General features: G+C 26.8%; 1 long non-coding RNA gene across 1 annotated transcript in view; it reads right to left on the minus strand.

Annotated features, from left to right (window-relative positions):
* Positions 1-20,878, minus strand: part of LOC126301294 (uncharacterized) — a 112,259-nt gene extending 91,381 nt beyond the window's left edge. The window contains exon 1 of the long non-coding RNA XR_007553019.1: positions 20,745-20,878. This is a non-coding gene — a long non-coding RNA (uncharacterized LOC126301294). The remainder of the gene's footprint in view (positions 1-20,744) is intronic.
* Positions 20,879-21,788: the final 910 nt, after the last annotated feature.

Genomic DNA, 21,788 nt, shown 5'->3' on the forward strand with positions numbered 1-21,788 from the left:
GATCCAAAAAGATCAGCACGAATACCATTCTCAATACGAGTCTTCCTAATCGCAGTAATCTTTTTAATTTTTGATGTAGAAATTGCACTAATTCTACCAATTGTAATTATTTTTAAAACTTCAGACATTATAATCTGAACAGTATCAACAATATTTTTTATTCTAGTTCTATTAGGAGGACTATACCATGAATGAAACCAAGGAGCATTACAATGAGCAGAATAAAGGGTTGTAGTTAAATATAACATTTGGGTTGCATTCAAAAAGTATTGATATTATCAATCAACCTTAAATAGAATAAGAAGCGAAATATTGCAGTCAGTTTCGACCTGGAAGATTGGTATGTACTACCCTTATTCTTATTAATTGAAGCCAAAAAGAGGCGTATTACTGTTAATAATATAATTGAACTATAATAGTTCCAATTAAGGAAATGTAAAGCCAATATGAAAGCTGCTAACTTTTTATATTAGCGGTTAAACTCCGTTAACATTTCTAAAATTTATATAGTTTAAATAAAACATTACATTTTCACTGTAAAAATAATATATCTATATTTATAAATACTTAAAAGTAAAAATACTTCCTTAACATCTTCAGTGTCACGCTCTAATTATAAGCTATTTAAGTAAACGAAAAACAATATTACCAAAATAAATATTCAAAAAATAAAAGTTAAAAGATAAATCTTTAAATTAGAATCATATCAACCTTGAATATAACCAATTAAATAAATAAATAATCTATATAAACCTTGACCACCAAGTAATTCACCTCAACCATAATCAAATGACTTAGATGAATAATAACCTATTTTTAAAGGAATATATCTAATAAACTTAGTTGAAAGAAAAGGTATAAATCATATAGAACCAGCAAATCTAACAAAAGAAAGTATACTTAAAGAAAATAAATTATGAGAAAAATCAAAATTAGAAATAAGATAACCTAAATAAGCACCTAAAATAACAACTGTAATAGTTAAAAACTTTAAATAATAAGGTAAAGCAATCACATGAGGAATAGGAAAAATTAATCAAGATAAAAGACTACCACCAAAAACAGCAACAAACAATAGACCAATTATTCCAAATGAAATATAATAACCCTTATCATCAAAAGAAAATCTAGAATAAAAATTATTATCACCAGATATTGAATAATAAAACAAACGAAAAGAATAAGAAGCAGTTAAACCAGTAGAAAAAAAATAAAGAAAAAAAATTAAACAATTAATTCATCTTAAACAAACCATCTCAAGAATTAAATCCTTTGAATAAAATCCCGCTAAAAAAGGTATTCCACACAAAGATAAACTAGAAACATTAAAACAAACTGAAGTTAAAGGTATGAAATTAACAATTGATCCTATAAAACGAACATCCTGAGAATCCTTCAAATTATGAATTATTGAACCTGCACATATAAATAATAATGCCTTAAATAAAGCATGAGCCAATAAATGAAAAAATGCAAGCTTTGGATAACCTATAGCCAAAATTCTTATTATTAAACCAAGTTGTCTTAAAGTAGAAAGAGCAATAATCTTCTTTAAATCAAACTCAAAATTAGCGCCCAATCCAGCCATAAATATAGTTATACAACCAATTAAAAGTAAAAATCAACCACAATTATAAGTATCCAATATTGGTCTAAAACGAATTAATAAATAAACACCAGCAGTAACAAGAGTAGAAGAATGAACTAAAGCAGAAACAGGAGTAGGAGCTGCTATAGCAGCAGGAAGTCATGAAGAGAAAGGAATCTGAGCTCTCTTAGTTATAGCTGCTAAAACAATTAATATAGTAATGAGCTTTATTTCAAAAGAATTAGAAATAAAATCATAATAATAAATATAATTTCAACCACCAAAATTTAACATTCATGCAATAGAAATTAAAATAGCAACATCACCAATACGATTAGAAAGTGCAGTTAATATACCAGCACTATAAGATTTTACATTTTGATAATAAATAACTAAACAATAAGAAACTAAACCTAAACCATCTCAACCTAATAAAATTCTAATTAAATTAGGACTAATAATTAAAAAACCTATAGAAAGAATAAATATTAAAACAATAATAATAAAACGATTTATATTCTTTTCACCAGATATATAATCCTCTCTATAATAAATAACCAAAGAAGAAATATATATAACAAAAGATATAAAAATAAGAGATATCCAATCCAAAATTAAAGTTATAACAACTATAGAACCATTTAAATTGAAAAGCTCTCACTCAACAAAAACTCTATAATCAATTATTAAATAATAAATACCTAAAATAAAAATTATAGTTCTCGAAATAAACAAAGAAAAAAAACTCAAAGAACAAATAGAAAATAAATTCACGGCCTAAGATGAAAAACTTCATATCATTGATTCCACAAAACAATATTTTTAATTAAAATACTTAAGCAAACTAAACAAAGAAATATTCACCCTTTAAACAGAGAATATTTAAAGGCAATCAATGTAAAAGTAAAAGATGATATTCACGAAAATAACCAAGAGAACAAGTATAAACACCAGAATAATAATTCCCATGCTGAGAATAAGAATATATATACAAAGTATAAACAGCTCTAAAAAAAGATAAAAAAATCAAAGCAAAGAATCTAAAAGAAGATCAAGATATAATTCTATTTAATAATCTAATTTCACCTACCAAATTTAAAGAAGGAGGAGCAGCCATATTTGATGATCTTAAAAGAAATCATCATAAAGCCATTCTTGGCATCAAATTAATTATACCCTTGTTAATTAATAATCTTCGTCTACCTAAACGTTCATAAATAATATTAGATAAACAAAATAAACCAGAAGAACATAAACCATGACCAACCATTAGAGAAAGAGAACCTACACAACCTCATCAATTCATAGTCATCAATCCACCAATAACCATTCTTATATGAGCAACAGAAGAATATGCAATTAAAGACTTTAAATCAACCTGACGAAAACAAATAAATCTTACAATAACACCCCCAGATAAACCTAAAGACAATCAAAAATAATTAAACTTTAAACCCAAATAAGAAATAACCTTTATAACACGAAAAATACCATAACCACCTAACTTTAATAAAACACCAGCAAGAATTATTCTACCTGAAATAGGGGCCTCTACATGAGCCTTAGGAAGTCATAAATGAACCAAAAACATAGGTATCTTAACTAAAAAAGCCAAAATTATAAATACATAAAACATAAAATAATAAGAACCAAAATCAACCAATAAAGGAAAATATAAAGTATTAGAAAAATCATAAACCTTAAATAAAACTAATAATAAAGGTAATCTAGCAACCAAAGTATAAAAAATTAAATAAACACCAGCCTGCAAACGCTCAGGTTGATAACCCCAACCCAAAATTAAAAGTAAAGTAGGAACTAATCTAGCCAAAAAAAAATATAAAAAGAAAGAAGACTTAATCTAGCAAATGAACAATAAAGCATAATTATTAAAATCAAAACCATAAAAACAAAAAAATTAGAATGATATGAACTTAAATAAACTGAACCTCTTGCAGTGATTATTAAAGAACAAATCCAAAAACTAAGTAAAATTAAACTAAAAGAAAAATAATCAATACCAAAATAATATCTAATTATATTCAAATCAGCATATGAATAAACACAAATTATAAAAACAAAACCCGACAGAAACATTAAAGAATGAACCAACCATCAACAATTATTTAATAAACAAAGAGGGGTCAAAAAAATAGTTATAAATAAATACTTTAACATAAAGATAAACCAAAAGAATTAAAAAAATCATTACCATGAGAACGAATTATTGAAACTAAAATAGAAAGACCTAAAGCACCCTCACAAACAGAAAAAACTAAAAAAATAACAGGAAAAAAATAATCATAATCAAACTCAATAAGAAAAACCATAACTAACATAAATAAAGAAAGAACAATATATTCTAATCTCAAAAGAACCATTAATAAATGTTTACGTTTAGAAGAAAAAACATAAACACCAGCAAAATAAATCAATAAAGAAGTAAAAATAGAGAATATAAACATTAGTTTTAATAGTTTAAAAAAAACGCCGCTCTTGTAAACCGGAAATAAGTCCAGCCCCCACTTTTAAAACTTCAGAGGTGGAAAAGCTTCCATCATCGGTCCCCAAAACCGGTATTTTAAATAAACTAACACCTGAAATGATCAAAATAATAATTATATCATTATCAAATGTAATAAATATTAATTTTATTAAATTAAGACACCCAATATCAATAATGCTTTTTATTATCCTTCAAACCTTCCTAGTTGGATTAATAACAGGAACAATAATAGAAAGATATTGATTATCATATATTTTATTTTTAACATTTCTTGGTGGTATACTAGTATTATTTATTTACATTACAAGAATTGCATCAAACGAAATATTTCAGCCTAAATCAATCACTATAATTATTACATTAATAATGTGAGTATTTATCATATTAATATTAATTATTCTAGATATATCTATATTTATAGACTTTTCAAAAACACCGAAACTATAAATATTGATAATTCAATCAATTATCAAGAAATAACAATATCTTTAGAAAAATTATATAATAGACCAACATTCATTATTACAATAATAATAATAATTTATTTATTTTTAGCACTACTAGCAGTTGTTAAAATCACCAATATTATTCAGGGACCTATTCGTAAAATAAGATAATTACTAATGAATAAACCCTTACGATTAAGACATCCTTTAATTAAAATTATTAATAACTCTTTAATTGACTTACCTGCCCCAACAAATATTTCATTTTGATGAAATTTTGGATCCCTATTAGGGTTATGTTTGGTAATTCAAATCGTAACTGGACTATTTTTAGCTATACATTATACATCAAATATTGAAATAGCATTCAGTAGTGTAGTACACATCTGCCGAGACGTAAATAATGGTTGAATTATCCGAACCTTACACGCAATTGGAGCATCTATATTTTTTATTTGTATTTACTTACATGTAGGACGGGGAATTTACTATGGATCTTATATATATATACATACCTGAATAATTGGTACAGTGATTTTATTTTTAGTTATAGCAACTGCATTTATAGGATATGTCTTACCCTGAGGCCAAATATCTTTTTGAGGTGCAACAGTTATTACTAATTTATTATCAGCAATCCCATACTTAGGAACAGATTTAGTCCAATGAGTATGAGGAGGATTCGCTGTTGATAATGCAACATTACATCGATACTTCACATTCCATTTTGTATTACCATTTATTATTGCTGCTATAGCAGCAATTCATTTATCTCTTCTTCACCAAACAGGATCTAATAATCCTCTTGGACTAAATGGAGATATTGAAAAAATTCCATTCCATCCATACTTTACCTTTAAGGATTCTATTACATTTGTAATAATAACATCATTATTAATTATACTATGTTTAATTAATCCTTACCTATTAGGAGATCCAGATAACTTTGTACCTGCCAACCCATTAGTAACACCAGTTCACATTCAACCAGAATGATATTTCCTATTTGCATATGCAATTCTACGATCTATCCCTAATAAGTTAGGAGGTGTTATTGCATTATTTTTATCAATTAGAATCTTAATAATTTTACCATTTTATAATAAAACACCATTCCGAGGCATTCAATTTTACCCTATTAATCAAATTTTTTTCTGAATTATAGTAGTTGTTGTATGCTTACTAACGTGAATTGGTAAACGACCTGTTGAAGAACCTTATATTATAACAGGTGAAATCTTAACAATTATTTACTTCACATATTTCTTAATTAATGTCCATGTCGCAAACGCATGAGATAAATTAATTAAGGAATAAAGTTAATTAGCTTAGGAAAAGCATATGTTTTGAAAACATAAAATTAGAAGTTTAACTCTTCTATTAACTTTTCTCAAAAAATTTCACTAAACAAATGAGATAAATAAAATCTTTAAACCAACAAAGAAAATAAAAAAATTCAAAGATAAAGGTAAAAAACTTTTTCAAGCTAAGTACATTAATTTATCATAACGGAACCGTGGTAATGTTCCACGAACCCAAATAAAACCAAAAGATATAATAGCAAGCTTAATAAAAAATATAAAAGAATAAAAATCACCGCCCAAAAAAATTAAAGCCAATAACATTCTTATGAAGACAATTCTAGTATATTCAGCTAAAAAAATTAAAGTAAAACCACCCGCACCATACTCAATATTAAAGCCTGAAAGTAACTCAGATTCCCCTTCAGCAAAATCAAAAGGAGTACGATTAGTTTCAGCTAAGCAAGAAGCAAAACAAGCTAAAGCTAAAGGAAAAGAAATAATAATAAATCAACAATAAAGCTGATAGTTTATAAAATCAAACATATTAAAACTACCAATTAAAATAATTAAAGACAATAAAATTAAAGCTAAACTAACTTCATAAGAAATTGTTTGAGCAACAGAACGAAGAGAACCTAATAATGAATAATTTGAATTAGAAGATCAACCAGCAATTATAACAGTATAAACACCTAATCTAGTACAACATAAAAAAAATAAAAATCCATAAGAAAAAGAACACATATAAGTTAAATAAGGAAAAATTACTCAAACGGCTAAAGAAATCATTAAATTAAAAACAGGGGAAAAATAATAAAGTAGGTAATTAGATATAATAGGAATTGGCTGCTCCTTACAAATTAACTTAATAGCATCTCTAAATGGCTGAGGAATTCCAACAAAACCTACCTTATTAGGACCCTTTCGAATCTGAATATAACCTAAAACCTTACGCTCTAATAAAGTTAAAAAGGCAACACTAATTAAAACACAAATAACCAATAAAAGAAAATTCAAAATAAATATAAATAAATCATAAAGTATCAATACTATTTGTAGAAAAAATCTACATAAATGAATTCTAAATTCAACACATTAATCTGTCAAAATAGTAAATAAATTAATATTAATCAATATAACAAAAAATATTTTAACCATATGGTCCTTTCGTACTAATATGGATTAACAATCTTAGGATAGAAACCGACCTGGCTCACGCCGGTCTGAACTCAGATCATGTAAGAATTTAAAGGTCGAACAGACCTAATCATTGGGCTCCTGCACCCAAAATTTTTCTTAATCCAACATCGAGGTCGCAATCTGCTTTGTCGATATGAGCTCTCAAAAACAATTACGCTGTTATCCCTAAGGTAACTTAATCTTATGATCATAAATTATGGATCAAAATAACAAACATAAATAAATGATATAATAATGAAGAGTTTATCTATTCTTCATGTCACCCCAACAAAACATCATCATTAAATATAGAAAGACAAACAAAAAACTATATAAAAGTAAAATGTCAAGCTCTATAGGGTCTTCTCGTCCTAAAGAAGAATTTAAGCCTTTTGACTCAAAAGTTAAATTCAAAAATTTATTAAGAGACAGTTGATTTCTCGTCAAGCCATTCATTCCAGCCACTAATTAAGAGACTAATGACTATGCTACCTTTGCACGGTCAAAATACCGCGGCTCTTTAAAAATACGCTCAGTGAGCAGGCCAGACCTCAAAATATAAACAAGAGGACATGTTTTTGATAAACAGGCGGAAATCAATTTTGCCTAGTTCCTTATAATAAGTTCACAAGGTAAAAATTTCATACAAATAAATATACTAATTCTATCATTATTACAAAAATTTTAAAATTAAATTAATAATCTTAATAAAAAACCTAAAATATTTATAAAATCAAAATAAAAAATAATGAACTAAAACGTAATCTTAAAGATAGCTGGTTTAAAGCTTACTATTATATTTCTATAAAATAAATTATAGGTTATTAACTTCAAAGCTTATCCCTTAAAGAATAAATAAGTTAATATTTTTACTTAAAAAATTAAATAAAAACAAATAACTTTAAAAAATTAAATTTTTTCTTAAGAAACTAGATATCTTGGGAAACGATTAACATCTCATTTCTATAAATAATTTAATAATAATTATGATTCATTAACTATAAATTATTTATAAATCAACCCAAATCGAGACAAGTAAAATAAATACTAAAATTTTGATTAACCCTGATACAAAAGGTACAATAAATAAAATCTACTTAAAAAAATTTAAAATAATATTTCATAAAACACTTACATTACCAATAAACTATAATTTAAAAAATCAATTCTATAAAATATACTAAGACAAAAATACAATAAAATTATTTATATTAAATAATTAAATAAACAAAAAATTAATATAATAAAATAAATAATCAAGATATCCTGATTTGCACAGAAAAATTTTCAGTGTAAATGAAACACTTTACTAATAAGTTATATCTTGAAACTCTTCCTAGATACACTTTCCAGTACATCTACTATGTTACGACTTATCTCATCTAAATTGAAGCTACTTTAAAATAAAATAGAATAATGAATAATGAGAGCGACGGGCGATGTGTACACATCTCAGAGCCAATATCAGTTAAATTAAATAAATTAAATTACTATCAAATCCACCTTCATTAACAGTATTTCACTATCAAATCCGTTATAAACAAAAATCTATTGAAACCCACCTCCTCTTAACTATAAGCTGCACCTTGACCTGAAATATTTTATAATTATAAATCTTGAGAATTATAACTCTAAAAAGATTCTCTGATAACGGAGATATACAAACAAATAAATTAAGTAGAGTAAATCGTGTATTATCAATCATGGGGTAGGTTCCTCTGAATGGAATGAGATACCGCCAAATTCTTTGGGTTTAAAGACCTTAACTAATAGTACCCTGGTAAATATAATTAACATTTAAAATAATAGGGTATCTAATCCTAGTTTATTATTTAAATTTCACAGATTCATAAAAAGGGCCACAAATAAATTTTAACATTTCACCTTACAAATTTATATTTCAACCCTAATAATATAAACAACTGTTTTAACCAATAATATTCACTTGTATCAATCGTATAACCGCGGCTGCTGGCACGAATTATGCCGATACTAAATCAATTGCTAAATCCAAAATCACTTGATAATTAAATCAAATTACTGCAAAAAGAACATTTAGTCTAACAAAACTTACATATAATACAAAGAAAAAGTGAATAAACAAGCAAGAATAAAACTTTTAAAAATAAAAAATAAGAAAATTTTAAATCTATTAATTCAGGAAAAAATAAAAGATTCAAATACTTAAAGAAAAAAAAAGAAAAAAACCACAAACATTAACAAAAAAAAAAAGAAACGCCCCTATGTATGACCACAACAACTTCTCTATTATATATAATTAAAGATTAATATGGAACATGTATAGCAATAAATGTATTATATTCTTTCTTATTTAATCTTTCTTTTCACTAATAAATAATCGTAATTCAATTGATACAAATTATAATTATATACCTATTATATACCTATTATAATTGGTGGATTTGGAAATTGACTTGTTCCACTAATAATTGGTGCACCAGATATAGCATTTCCACGAATAAATAATATAAGTTTTTGATTACTACCACCTTCACTAACCCTTCTTCTTACATCTTCTATAGTAGATAATGGTGCTGGTACAGGATGAACAGTTTACCCTCCTGTAGCAGGAGCTATTGCACACGGGGGTGCATCTGTAGATCTAGCTATTTTTTCACTGCACTTAGCAGGTGTATCATCTATTCTTGGTGCAGTGAATTTCATTACAACAGCAATTAATATACGATCAGAAAGTATAACTTTAGATCAAACACCTTTATTTGTATGATCTGTAGCTATTACAGCATTACTTCTCCTTCTTTCACTTCCAGTTTTAGCAGGAGCTATTACTATATTATTAACAGATCGAAATTTAAATACATCATTCTTTGACCCTGCAGGAGGGGGTGACCCAATTCTATATCAACATCTATTTTGATTCTTTGGACACCCAGAAGTTTATATTTTAATTCTACCGGGGTTCGGAATTATTTCACATATTGTATGTCAAGAAAGAGGAAAAATTGAATCATTTGGAACATTAGGTATAATTTATGCTATACTATCAATTGGACTAATAGGATTTATTGTATGAGCACATCATATATTTACAGTAGGAATGGATGTTGACACACGAGCATATTTTACATCAGCAACAATAATTATTGCTGTACCTACAGGAATTAAGGTATTTAGATGATTAGCTACATTATATGGAACTAAATTCAAGTTCAATCCACCATTATTATGAGCTCTAGGATTTATTTTCCTATTTACAATTGGTGGATTAACAGGATTAGTATTAGCAAATTCATCACTTGATATTGTATTACATGATACATATTATGTAGTAGCCCACTTTCATTATGTATTATCTATAGGAGCAGTATTTGCAATTATAGGAGGTGTCATTCAATGATATCCACTATTTACAGGATTAACTATAAATAATACATGATTAAAAATCCAATTTACAATTATATTCATTGGAGTAAATTTAACATTCTTTCCTCAACACTTCCTAGGATTAGCAGGAATACCTCGACGATACTCTGACTACCCAGACGCATATACATCATGAAACGTAGTATCAAGAATTGGGTCTACAATTTCTATTGTAGGAATCATTATATTCATTGTAATTATATGAGAAAGAATGATTACAAACCGAGCAATAATATTTAGAGCTAACATAAGAAGATCAACAGAATGACTACAAAATAACCCTCCTGCAGAACATAGTTACTCAGAATTACCATTAATCTCTAGATTCTAATATGGCAGATTAGTGCAGTAGATTTAAGCTCTACAAATAAAGGTTTGACCTTTTATTAGAAAATATTTATTAATGGCAACATGATCAAATTTATCTCTTCAAGATGGAGCTTCACCATTAATGGAGCAATTATCATTCTTTCATGATCATACTATGGTCGTATTATTATTAATTACAGTAATTGTAGGTTATGCCCTAAGTTGTATATTATTTATTGCCTATACTAACCGTAATATACTTCATGGACATTTAATTGAAACAATCTGAACAGCTTTACCAGCAATTACATTAATTTTTATTGCCCTTCCATCATTACGACTATTATATTTACTTGATGATTCAGTAGATGCAATAATTACAATTAAAACCATTGGACGACAATGATATTGAAGATATGAATATTCAGACTTCATAGACGTAGAATTTGACACTTATATAACACCAGAACAAGACCTAGAAAATGATGGATTCCGACTACTAGATGTAGATAACCGAACAATCCTACCAATAAATACAGAAGTACGAGTATTAACAAGAGCATCAGATGTTCTACACTCATGAGCAGTTCCTGCATTAGGGGTTAAAATTGATGCAACGCCAGGTCGGTTAAATCAAGGAACATTCACAATAAATCGACCTGGATTATTCTTTGGACAATGCTCAGAAATCTGTGGAGCAAACCACAGATTTATACCAATTGTAATTGAAAGAACTTCAGTAAATTTATTTATTAAGTGATTATCTAAGATAATTTAAGGAGTTAGTTAAAATAAATAACATTAGAGTGTCAATCTAAAGTAACTAAAAAAAATTAGTACACCTTGAAATTCATCAGATGACTGAAAGTAAGTAATGGTCTCTTAAACCAAATAATAGTAAATTAACGACTACTTCTGATGGGGAAATTATATCCAAATCCCTCAAATATCCCCTCTTATATGATTCTCACTATTCATTATATTTTCAGCTACATTAATCTTGTTTAATCAAATAAACTTCTTCTCATTTAAACCTAACCTTATTAAAAGAGCAGAAAAAGGAACAATTCAAATAAAAAACTTAAATTGAAAATGATAACAAATCTATTCTCAACATTTGACCCATCAACTAACATCTTTAATTTATCATTAAATTGAACTAGAACATTTCTAGGACTATTATTAATCCCATCACTATTTTGACTTACACCATCACGAATTAACATTATCTGAAATAAACTAAATTTAACCTTACATAATGATTTTAAAACACTTCTTGGACCAAAATCATTTAATGGAACAACATTCATTTTCATCTCAATTTTTATTATAATATTATTTAACAATTTCATAGGATTATTCCCTTATATTTTTACTAGAACAAGACATTTAGCATTAACATTTGCAATTGCCCTACCTATATGGCTAAGATTTATATTATTTGGATGAATTAACCATACTAATCATATATTTACACACCTTGTACCACAAGGTACACCGCCTGCATTAATATCATTTATAGTACTAATTGAAACAATTAGTAATGTTATTCGACCAGGTACATTAGCAGTACGGTTGGCAGCAAATATAATTGCAGGACACTTATTATTAACCTTATTAGGAAACACAGGACCATCTATAGCAATAAACTTAATCTCATTACTAATTATTGGACAAATACTTCTATTAATTCTAGAATCAGCAGTAGCAATAATTCAAGCCTATGTTTTCTCAATTCTAAGAACTCTATATTCTAGAGAAGTATATTAAACCTATGTTAACAACTCACTCAAACCACCCATTCCACTTAGTAGACTATAGACCTTGACCATTAACAGGAGCAATTGGAGCAATAGTCCTAGTATCAGGACTAGCAAAATGATTCCACCTATTTAATATTAACTTATTCATAATTGGATTTGGAATTACCCTACTAACTATAATTCAATGATGACGAGATGTAGTACGAGAAGGAACATATCAAGGATTACATACAGGATTTGTATCAATTGGATTACGATGAGGAATAATTTTATTTATTGCATCAGAGGTATTATTTTTCGTTTCTTTTTTTTGAGCATTCTTTAGAAGAAGATTAGCACCAACAATTGAACTAGGAATACTATGACCTCCAATAGGAATTCAACCCTTTAACCCTATACAAATTCCATTACTTAATACAGCTATTCTTTTAGCATCAGGAGTAACAGTAACATGAGCACATCATAGTTTAATGGAATCTAATCATACTCAAGCACTACAAGGATTATTCTTCACAGTGTTATTAGGACTATACTTTACAATACTTCAAGCATATGAATATTGAGAAGCACCTTTTACCATTGCAGATGCAGTTTATGGATCAACATTCTTTGTTGCAACAGGATTCCATGGTTTACACGTAATTATTGGAACAATCTTTTTATCAACATGTCTACTTCGACACTCAATAAATCAATTTTCACCAAGACATCACTTTGGATTTGAAGCAGCAGCATGATACTGACACTTCGTAGACGTAGTATGATTATTCTTATATATCTCTATTTATTGATGAGGTAGATAATTGTTTTTCTAGTATAAATATTACATTTGACTTCCAATCAGAAAGCTTGATATAAATCAAGAAAAACAATTCTAATTCTATCAACAAGAGTTTTCATTAGATTTATTATTCCAATAATTGTTATAATCCTGGCAACAACACTATCAAAAAAATTAATTAATGATCGAGAAAAAAGATCACCATTTGAATGTGGGTTTGATCCAAAAAGATCAGCACGAATACCATTCTCAATACGATTCTTCCTAATCGCAGTAATCTTTTTAATTTTTGATGTAGAAATTGCACTAATTCTACCAATTGTAATTATTTTTAAAACTTCAGACATTATAATCTGAACAGTATCAACAATATTTTTTATTCTAGTTCTATTAGGAGGACTATACCATGAATGAAACCAAGGAGCATTACAATGAGCAGAATAAAGGGTTGTAGTTAAATATAACATTTGGGTTGCATTCAAAAAGTATTGATATTATCAATCAACCTTAAATAGAATAAGAAGCGAAATATTGCAGTCAGTTTCGACCTGGAAGATTGGTATGTACTACCCTTATTCTTATTAATTGAAGCCAAAAAGAGGCGTATTACTGTTAATAATATAATTGAACTATAATAGTTCCAATTAAGGAAATGTAAAGCCAATATGAAAGCTGCTAACTTTTTATATTAGCGGTTAAACTCCGTTAACATTTCTAAAATTTATATAGTTTAAATAAAACATTACATTTTCACTGTAAAAATAATATATCTATATTTATAAATACTTAAAAGTAAAAATACTTCGTTAACATCTTCAGTGTCACGCTCTAATTATAAGCTATTTAAGTAAACGAAAAACAATATTACCAAAATAAATATTCAAAAAATAAAAGTTAAAAGATAAATCTTTAAATTAGAATCATATCAACCTTGAATATAACCAATTAAATAAATAAATAATCTATATAAACCTTGACCACCAAGTAATTCACCTCAACCATAATCAAATGACTTAGATGAATAATAACCTATTTTTAAAGGAATACATCTAATAAACTTAGTTGAAAGAAAAGGTATAAATCATATAGAACCAGCAAATCTAACAAAAGAAAGTATACTTAAAGAAAATAAATTATGAGAAAAATCAAAATTAGAAATAAGATAACCTAAATAAGCACCTAAAATAACAACTGTAATAGTTAAAAACTTTAAATAATAAGGTAAAGCAATCACATGAGGAATAGGAAAAATTAATCAAGATAAAAGACTACCACCAAAAACAGCAACAAACAATAGACCAATTATTCCAAATGAAATATAATAACCCTTATCATCAAAAGAAAATCTAGAATAAAAATTATTATCACCAGATATTGAATAATAAAACAAACGAAAAGAATAAGAAGCAGTTAAACCAGTAGAAAAAAAATAAAGAAAAAAATTAAACAATTAATTCATCTTAAACAAACCATCTCAAGAATTAAATCCTTTGAATAAAATCCCGCTAAAAAAGGTATTCCACACAAAGATAAACTAGAAACATTAAAACAAACTGAAGTTAAAGGTATGAAATTAACAATTGATCCTATAAAACGAATATCCTGAGAATCCTTCAAATTATGAATTATTGAACCTGCACATATAAATAATAATGCCTTAAATAAAGCATGAGCCAATAAATGAAAAAATGCAAGCTTTGGATAACCTATAGCCAAAATTCTTATTATTAAACCAAGTTGTCTTAAAGTAGAAAGAGCAATAATCTTCTTTAAATCAAACTCAAAATTAGCGCCCAATCCAGCCATAAATATAGTTATACAACCAATTAAAAGTAAAAATCAACCACAATTATAAGTATCCAATATTGGTCTAAAACGAATTAATAAATAAACACCAGCAGTAACAAGAGTAGAAGAATGAACTAAAGCAGAAACAGGAGTAGGAGCTGCTATAGCAGCAGGAAGTCATGAAGAGAAAGGAATCTGAGCTCTCTTAGTTATAGCTGCTAAAACAATTAATATAGTAATGAGCTTTATTTCAAAAGAATTAGAAATAAAATCATAATAATAAATATAATTTCAACCACCAAAATTTAACATTCATGCAATAGAAATTAAAATAGCAACATCACCAATACGATTAGAAAGTGCAGTTAATATACCAGCACTATAAGATTTTACATTTTGATAATAAATATCTAAACAATAAGAAACTAAACCTAAACCATCTCAACCTAATAAAATTCTAATTAAATTAGGACTAATAATTAAAAAACCTATAGAAAGAATAAATATTAAAACAATAATAATAAAACGATTTATATTCTTTTCACCAGATATATAATCCTCTCTATAATAAATAACCAAAGAAGAAATATATATAACAAAAGATATAAAAATAAGAGATATTCAATCCAAAATTAAAGTTATAACAACTATAGAACCATTTAAATTGAAAAGCTCTCACTCAACAAAAACTCTATAATCAATTATTAAATAATAAATACCTAAAATAAAAATTATAGTTCTCGAAATAAACAAAGAAAAAAAAAACTCAAAGAACAAATAGAAAATAAATTCACGGCCTAAGATGAAAAACTTCATATCATTGATTCCACAAAACAATATTTTTAATTAAAATACTTAAGCAAACTAAACAAAGAAATATTCACCCTTTAAACAGAGAATATTTAAAGGCAATCAATGTAAAAGTAAAAGATGATATTCACGAAAATAACCAAGAGAACAAGTATAAACACCAGAATAATAATTCCCATGCTGAGAATAAGAATATATATACAAAGTATAAACAGCTCTAAAAAAAGATAAAAAAATCAAAGCAAAGAATCTAAAAGAAGATCAAGATATAATTCTATTTAATAATCTAATTTCACCTACCAAATTTAAAGAAGGAGGAGCAGCCATATTTGATGATCTTAAAAGAAATCATCATAAAGCCATTCTTGGCATCAAATTAATTATACCCTTGTTAATTAATAATCTTCGTCTACCTAAACGTTCATAAATAATATTAGATAAACAAAATAAACCAGAAGAACATAAACCATGACCAACCATTAGAGAAAGAGAACCTACACAACCTCATCAATTCATAGTCATCAATCCACCAATAACCATTCTTATATGAGCAACAGAAGAATATGCAATTAAAGACTTTAAATCAACCTGACGAAAACAAATAAATCTTACAATAACACCCCCAGATAAACCTAAAGACAATCAAAATTAATTAAACTTTAAACCCAAATAAGAAATAACCTTTATAACACGAAAAATACCATAACCACCTAACTTTAATAAAACACCAGCAAGAATTATTCTACCTGAAATAGGGGCCTCTACATGAGCCTTAGGAAGTCATAAATGAACCAAAAACATAGGTATCTTAACTAAAAAAGCCAAAATTATAAATACATAAAACATAAAATAATAAGAACCAAAATCAACCAATAAAGGAAAATATAAAGTATTAGAAAAATCATAAACCTTAAATAAAACTAATAATAAAGGTAATCTAGCAACCAAAGTATAAAAAATTAAATAAACACCAGCCTGCAAACGCTCAGGTTGATAACCCCAACCCAAAATTAAAAGTAAAGTAGGAACTAATCTAGCCTCAAAAAAAATATAAAAAGAAAGAAGACTTAATCTAGCAAATGAACAATAATGCATAATTATTAAAATCAAAACCATAAAAACAAAAAAATTAGAATGATATGAACTTAAATAAACTAAACCTCTAGCAGTGATTATTACAGAACAAATCCAAAAACTAAGTAAAATTAAACTAAAAGAAAAATAATCAATACCAAAATAATATCTAATTATATTCAAATCAGCATATGAATAAACACAAATTATAAAAACGAAACCCGACAGAAACATTAAAGAATGAACCAACCATCAACAATTATTTAATAAACAAAAAAAATAGTTATAAATAAATACTTTAACATAAAGATAAACCAAAAGAATTAAAAAAATCATTACCATGAGAACGAATTATTGAAACTAAAATAGAAAGACCTAAAGCACCCTCACAAACAGAAAAAACTAAAAAAATAACAGGAAAAAAATAATCATAATCAACCTCAATAAGAAAAACAATAACTAACATAAAGAAAGAAAGAACAATATATTCTAATCTCAAAAGAACCATTAATAAATGTTTACGTTTAGAAGAAGAAACATAAACACCAGCAAAATAAATCAATAAAGAAGTAAAAATAGAGAATATAAACATTAGTTTTAATAGTTTAAAAAAAAACGCCGGTCTTGTAAACCGGAAATAAGTCCAGCCCCCACATTTAAAACTTCAGAGGTGGAAAAGCTTCCATCATCGGTCCCCAAAACCGGTATTTTAAATAAACTAACCCCTGAAATGATCAAAATAATAATTATATCATTATCAAATGAAATAAATATTAATTTTATTAAATTAAGACACCCAATATCAATAATGCTTTTTATTATCCTTCAAACCTTCCTAGTTGGATTAATAACAGGAACAATAATAGAAAGATATTGATTATCATATATTTTATTTTTAACATTTCTTGGTGGTATACTAGTATTATTTATTTACATTACAAGAATTGCATCAAACGAAATATTTCAGCCTAAATCAATCACTATAATTATTACATTAATAATGTGAGTATTTATCATATTAATATTAATTATTCTAGATATATCCATATTTATAGACTTTTTCAAAAACACCGAAACTATAAATATTGATAATTCAATCAATTATCAAGAAATAACAATATCTTTAGAAAAATTATATAATAGACCAACATTCATTATTACAATAATAATAATAATTTATTTATTTTTAGCACTACTAGCAGTTGTTAAAATCACCAATATTAATCAGGGACCTATTCGTAAAATAAGATAATTACTAATGAATAAACCCTTACGATTAAGACATCCTTTAATTAAAATTATTAATAACTCTTTAATTGACTTACCTGCCCCAACTAATATTTCATTTTGATGAAATTTTGGATCCCTATTAGGGTTATGTTTGGTAATTCAAATCGTAACTGGACTATTTTTAGCTATACATTATACATCAAATATTGAAATAGCATTCAGTAGTGTAGTACACATCTGCCGAGACGTAAATAATGGTTGAATTATCCGAACCTTACACGCAAATGGAGCATCTATATTTTTTATTTGTATTTACTTACATGTAGGATGGGGAATTTACTATGGATCTTATATATATATACATACCTGAATAATTGGTACAGTGATTTTATTTTTAGTTATAGCAACTGCATTTATAGGATATGTCTTACCCTGAGGCCAAATATCTTTTTGAGGTGCAACAGTAATTACTAATTTATTATCAGCAATCCCATACTTAGGAACAGATTTAGTCCAATGAGTATGAGGAGGATTCGCTGTTGATAATGCAACATTAAATCGATTCTTCACATTCCATTTTGTATTACCATTTATTATTGCTGCTATAGCAGCAATTCATTTATTTTTTCTTCACCAAACAGGATCTAATAATCCTCTTGGACTAAATGGAGATATTGAAAAAATTCCATTCCATCCATACTTTACCTTTAAGGATTCTATTACATTTGTAATAATAACATCATTATTAATTATACTATGTTTAATTAATCCTTACCTATTAGGAGATCCAGATAACTTTGTACCTGCCAACCCATTAGTAACACCAGTTCACATTCAACCAGAATGATATTTCCTATTTGCATATGCAATTCTACGATCTATCCCTAATAAGTTAGGAGGTGTTATTGCATTATTTTTATCAATTAGAATCTTAATAATTTTACCATTTTATAATAAAACACCATTCCGAGGCATTCAATTTTACCCTATTAATCAAATTTTATTCTGAATTATAGTAGTTGTTGTATGCTTACTAACGTGAATTGGTAAACGACCTGTTGAAGAACCTTATATTATAACAGGTCAAATCTTAACAATTATTTACTTCACATATTTCTTAATTAATGTCCATGTCGCAAACGCATGAGATAAATTAATTAAGGAATAAAGTTAATTAGCTTAGGAAAAGCATATGTTTTGAAAACATAAAATTAGAAGTTTAACTCTTCTATTAACTTTTCTCAAAAAATTTCACTAAACAAATGAGATAAATAAAATCTTTAAACCAACAAAGAAAATAAAAAAATTCAAAGATAAAGGTAAAAAACTTTTTCAAGCTAAGTACATTAATTTATCATAACGGAACCGTGGTAATGTTCCACGAACCCAAATAAAACCAAAAGATATAATAGCAAGCTTAATAAAAAATATAAAAGAATAAAAATCACCGCCCAAAAAAATTAAAGCCAATAACATTCTTATGAAGACAATTCTAGTATATTCAGCTAAAAAAATTAAAGTAAAACCACCCGCACCATACTCAATATTAAATCCTGAAACTAACTCAGATTCCCCTTCAGCAAAATCAAAAGGAGTACGATTAGTTTCAGCTAAGCAAGAAGCAAAACAAGCTAAAGCTAAAGGAAAAGAAATAATAATAAATCAACAATAAAGCTGATAGTTTATAAAATCAAACATATTAAAACTACCAATTAAAATAATTAAAGACAATAAAATTAAAGCTAAACTAACTTCATAAGAAATTGTTTGAGCAACAGAACGAAGAGAACCTAATAATGAATAATTTGAATTAGAAGATCAACCAGCAATTATAACAGTATAAACACCTAATCTAGTACAACATAAAAAAAATAAAAATCCATAAGAAAAAGAACACATATAAGTTAAATAAGGAAAAATTACTCAAACGGCTAAAGAAATCATTAAATTAAAAACAGGGGAAAACTAATAAAGTAGGTAATTAGATATAATAGGAATTGGCTGCTGCTTACAAATTAACTTAATAGCATCTCTAAATGGCTGAGGAATTCCAACAAAACCTACCTTATTTGGACCCTTTCGAATCTGAATATAACCTAAAACCTTACGCTCTAATAAAGTTAAAAAGGCAACACTAATTAAAACACAAATAACCAATAAAAGAAAATTCAAAATAAATATAAATAAATCATAAAGTATCAATACTATTTGTAGAAAAAATCTACATAAATGAATTCTAAATTCAACACATTAATCTGTCAAAATAGTAAATAAATTAATATTAATCAATATAACAAAAAATATTTTAACCATATGGTCCTTTCGTACTAATATGGATTAACAATCTTAGGATAGAAACCGACCTGGCTCACTCTTCATTATTATATCATTTATTTATGTTTGTTATTTTGATCCATAATTTATGATCATAAGATTAAGTTACCTTAGGGATAACAGCGTAATTGTTTTTGAGAGCTCATATCGACAAAGCAGATTGCGACCTCGATGTTGGATTAAGAAAAATTTTGGGTGCAGGAGCCCAATGATTAGGTCTGTTGGACCTTTAAATTCTTACATGATCTGAGTTCAGACCGGCGTGAGCCAGGTCGGTTTCTATCCTAAGATTGTTAATCCATATTAGTACGAAAGGACTATATGGTTAAAATATTTTTTGTTATATTGATTAATATTAATTTATTTACTATTTTCACAGATTAATGTGTTGAATTTAGAATTCATTTATGTAGATTTTTTCTACAAATAGTATTGATACTTTATGATTTATTTATATTTATTTTGAATTTTCTTTTATTTTTTATTTGTGTTTTAATTAGTGTTGCCTTTTTAACTTTATTAGAGCGTAAGGTTTTAGGTTATATTCAGATTCGAAAGGGTCCAAATAAGGTAGGTTTTGTTGGAATTCCTCAGCCATTTAGAGATGCTATTAAGTTAATTTGTAAGCAGCAGCCAATTCCTATTATATCTAATTACCTACTTTATTAGTTTTCCCCTGTTTTTAATTTAATGATTTCTTTATCCGTTTGAGTAATTTTTCCTTATTTAACTTATATGTGTTCTTTTTCTTATGGATTTTTATTTTTTTTATGTTGTACTAGATTAGGTGTTTATACTGTTATAATTGCTGGTTGATCTTCTAATTCAAATTATTCATTATTAGGTTCTCTTCGTTCTGTTGCTCATACAATTTCTTATGAAGTTAGTTTAGCTTTAATTTTATTGTCTTTAATTATTTTAATTGGTAGTTTTAATATGTTTGATTTTATAAACTATCAGCTTTATTGTTGATTTATTATTATTTCTTTTCCTTTAGCTTTAGCTTGTTTTGCTTCTTGCTTAGCTGAAACTAATCGTACTCCTTTTGATTTTGCTGAAGGGGAATCTGAGTTAGTTTCAGGATTTAATATTGAGTATGGTGCGGGTGGTTTTACTTTAATTTTTTTAGCTGAATATACTAGAATTGTCTTCATAAGAATGTTATTGGCTTTAATTTTTTTGGGCGGTGATTTTTATTCTTTTATATTTTTTATTAAGCTTGCTATTATATCTTTTGGTTTTATTTGGGTTCGTGGAACATTACCACGGTT

This window comes from Schistocerca gregaria, unplaced genomic scaffold (genome assembly GCF_023897955.1).
Source record: "Schistocerca gregaria isolate iqSchGreg1 unplaced genomic scaffold, iqSchGreg1.2 ptg000066l, whole genome shotgun sequence".
NCBI lineage: Eukaryota > Metazoa > Arthropoda > Insecta > Orthoptera > Acrididae > Schistocerca > Schistocerca gregaria.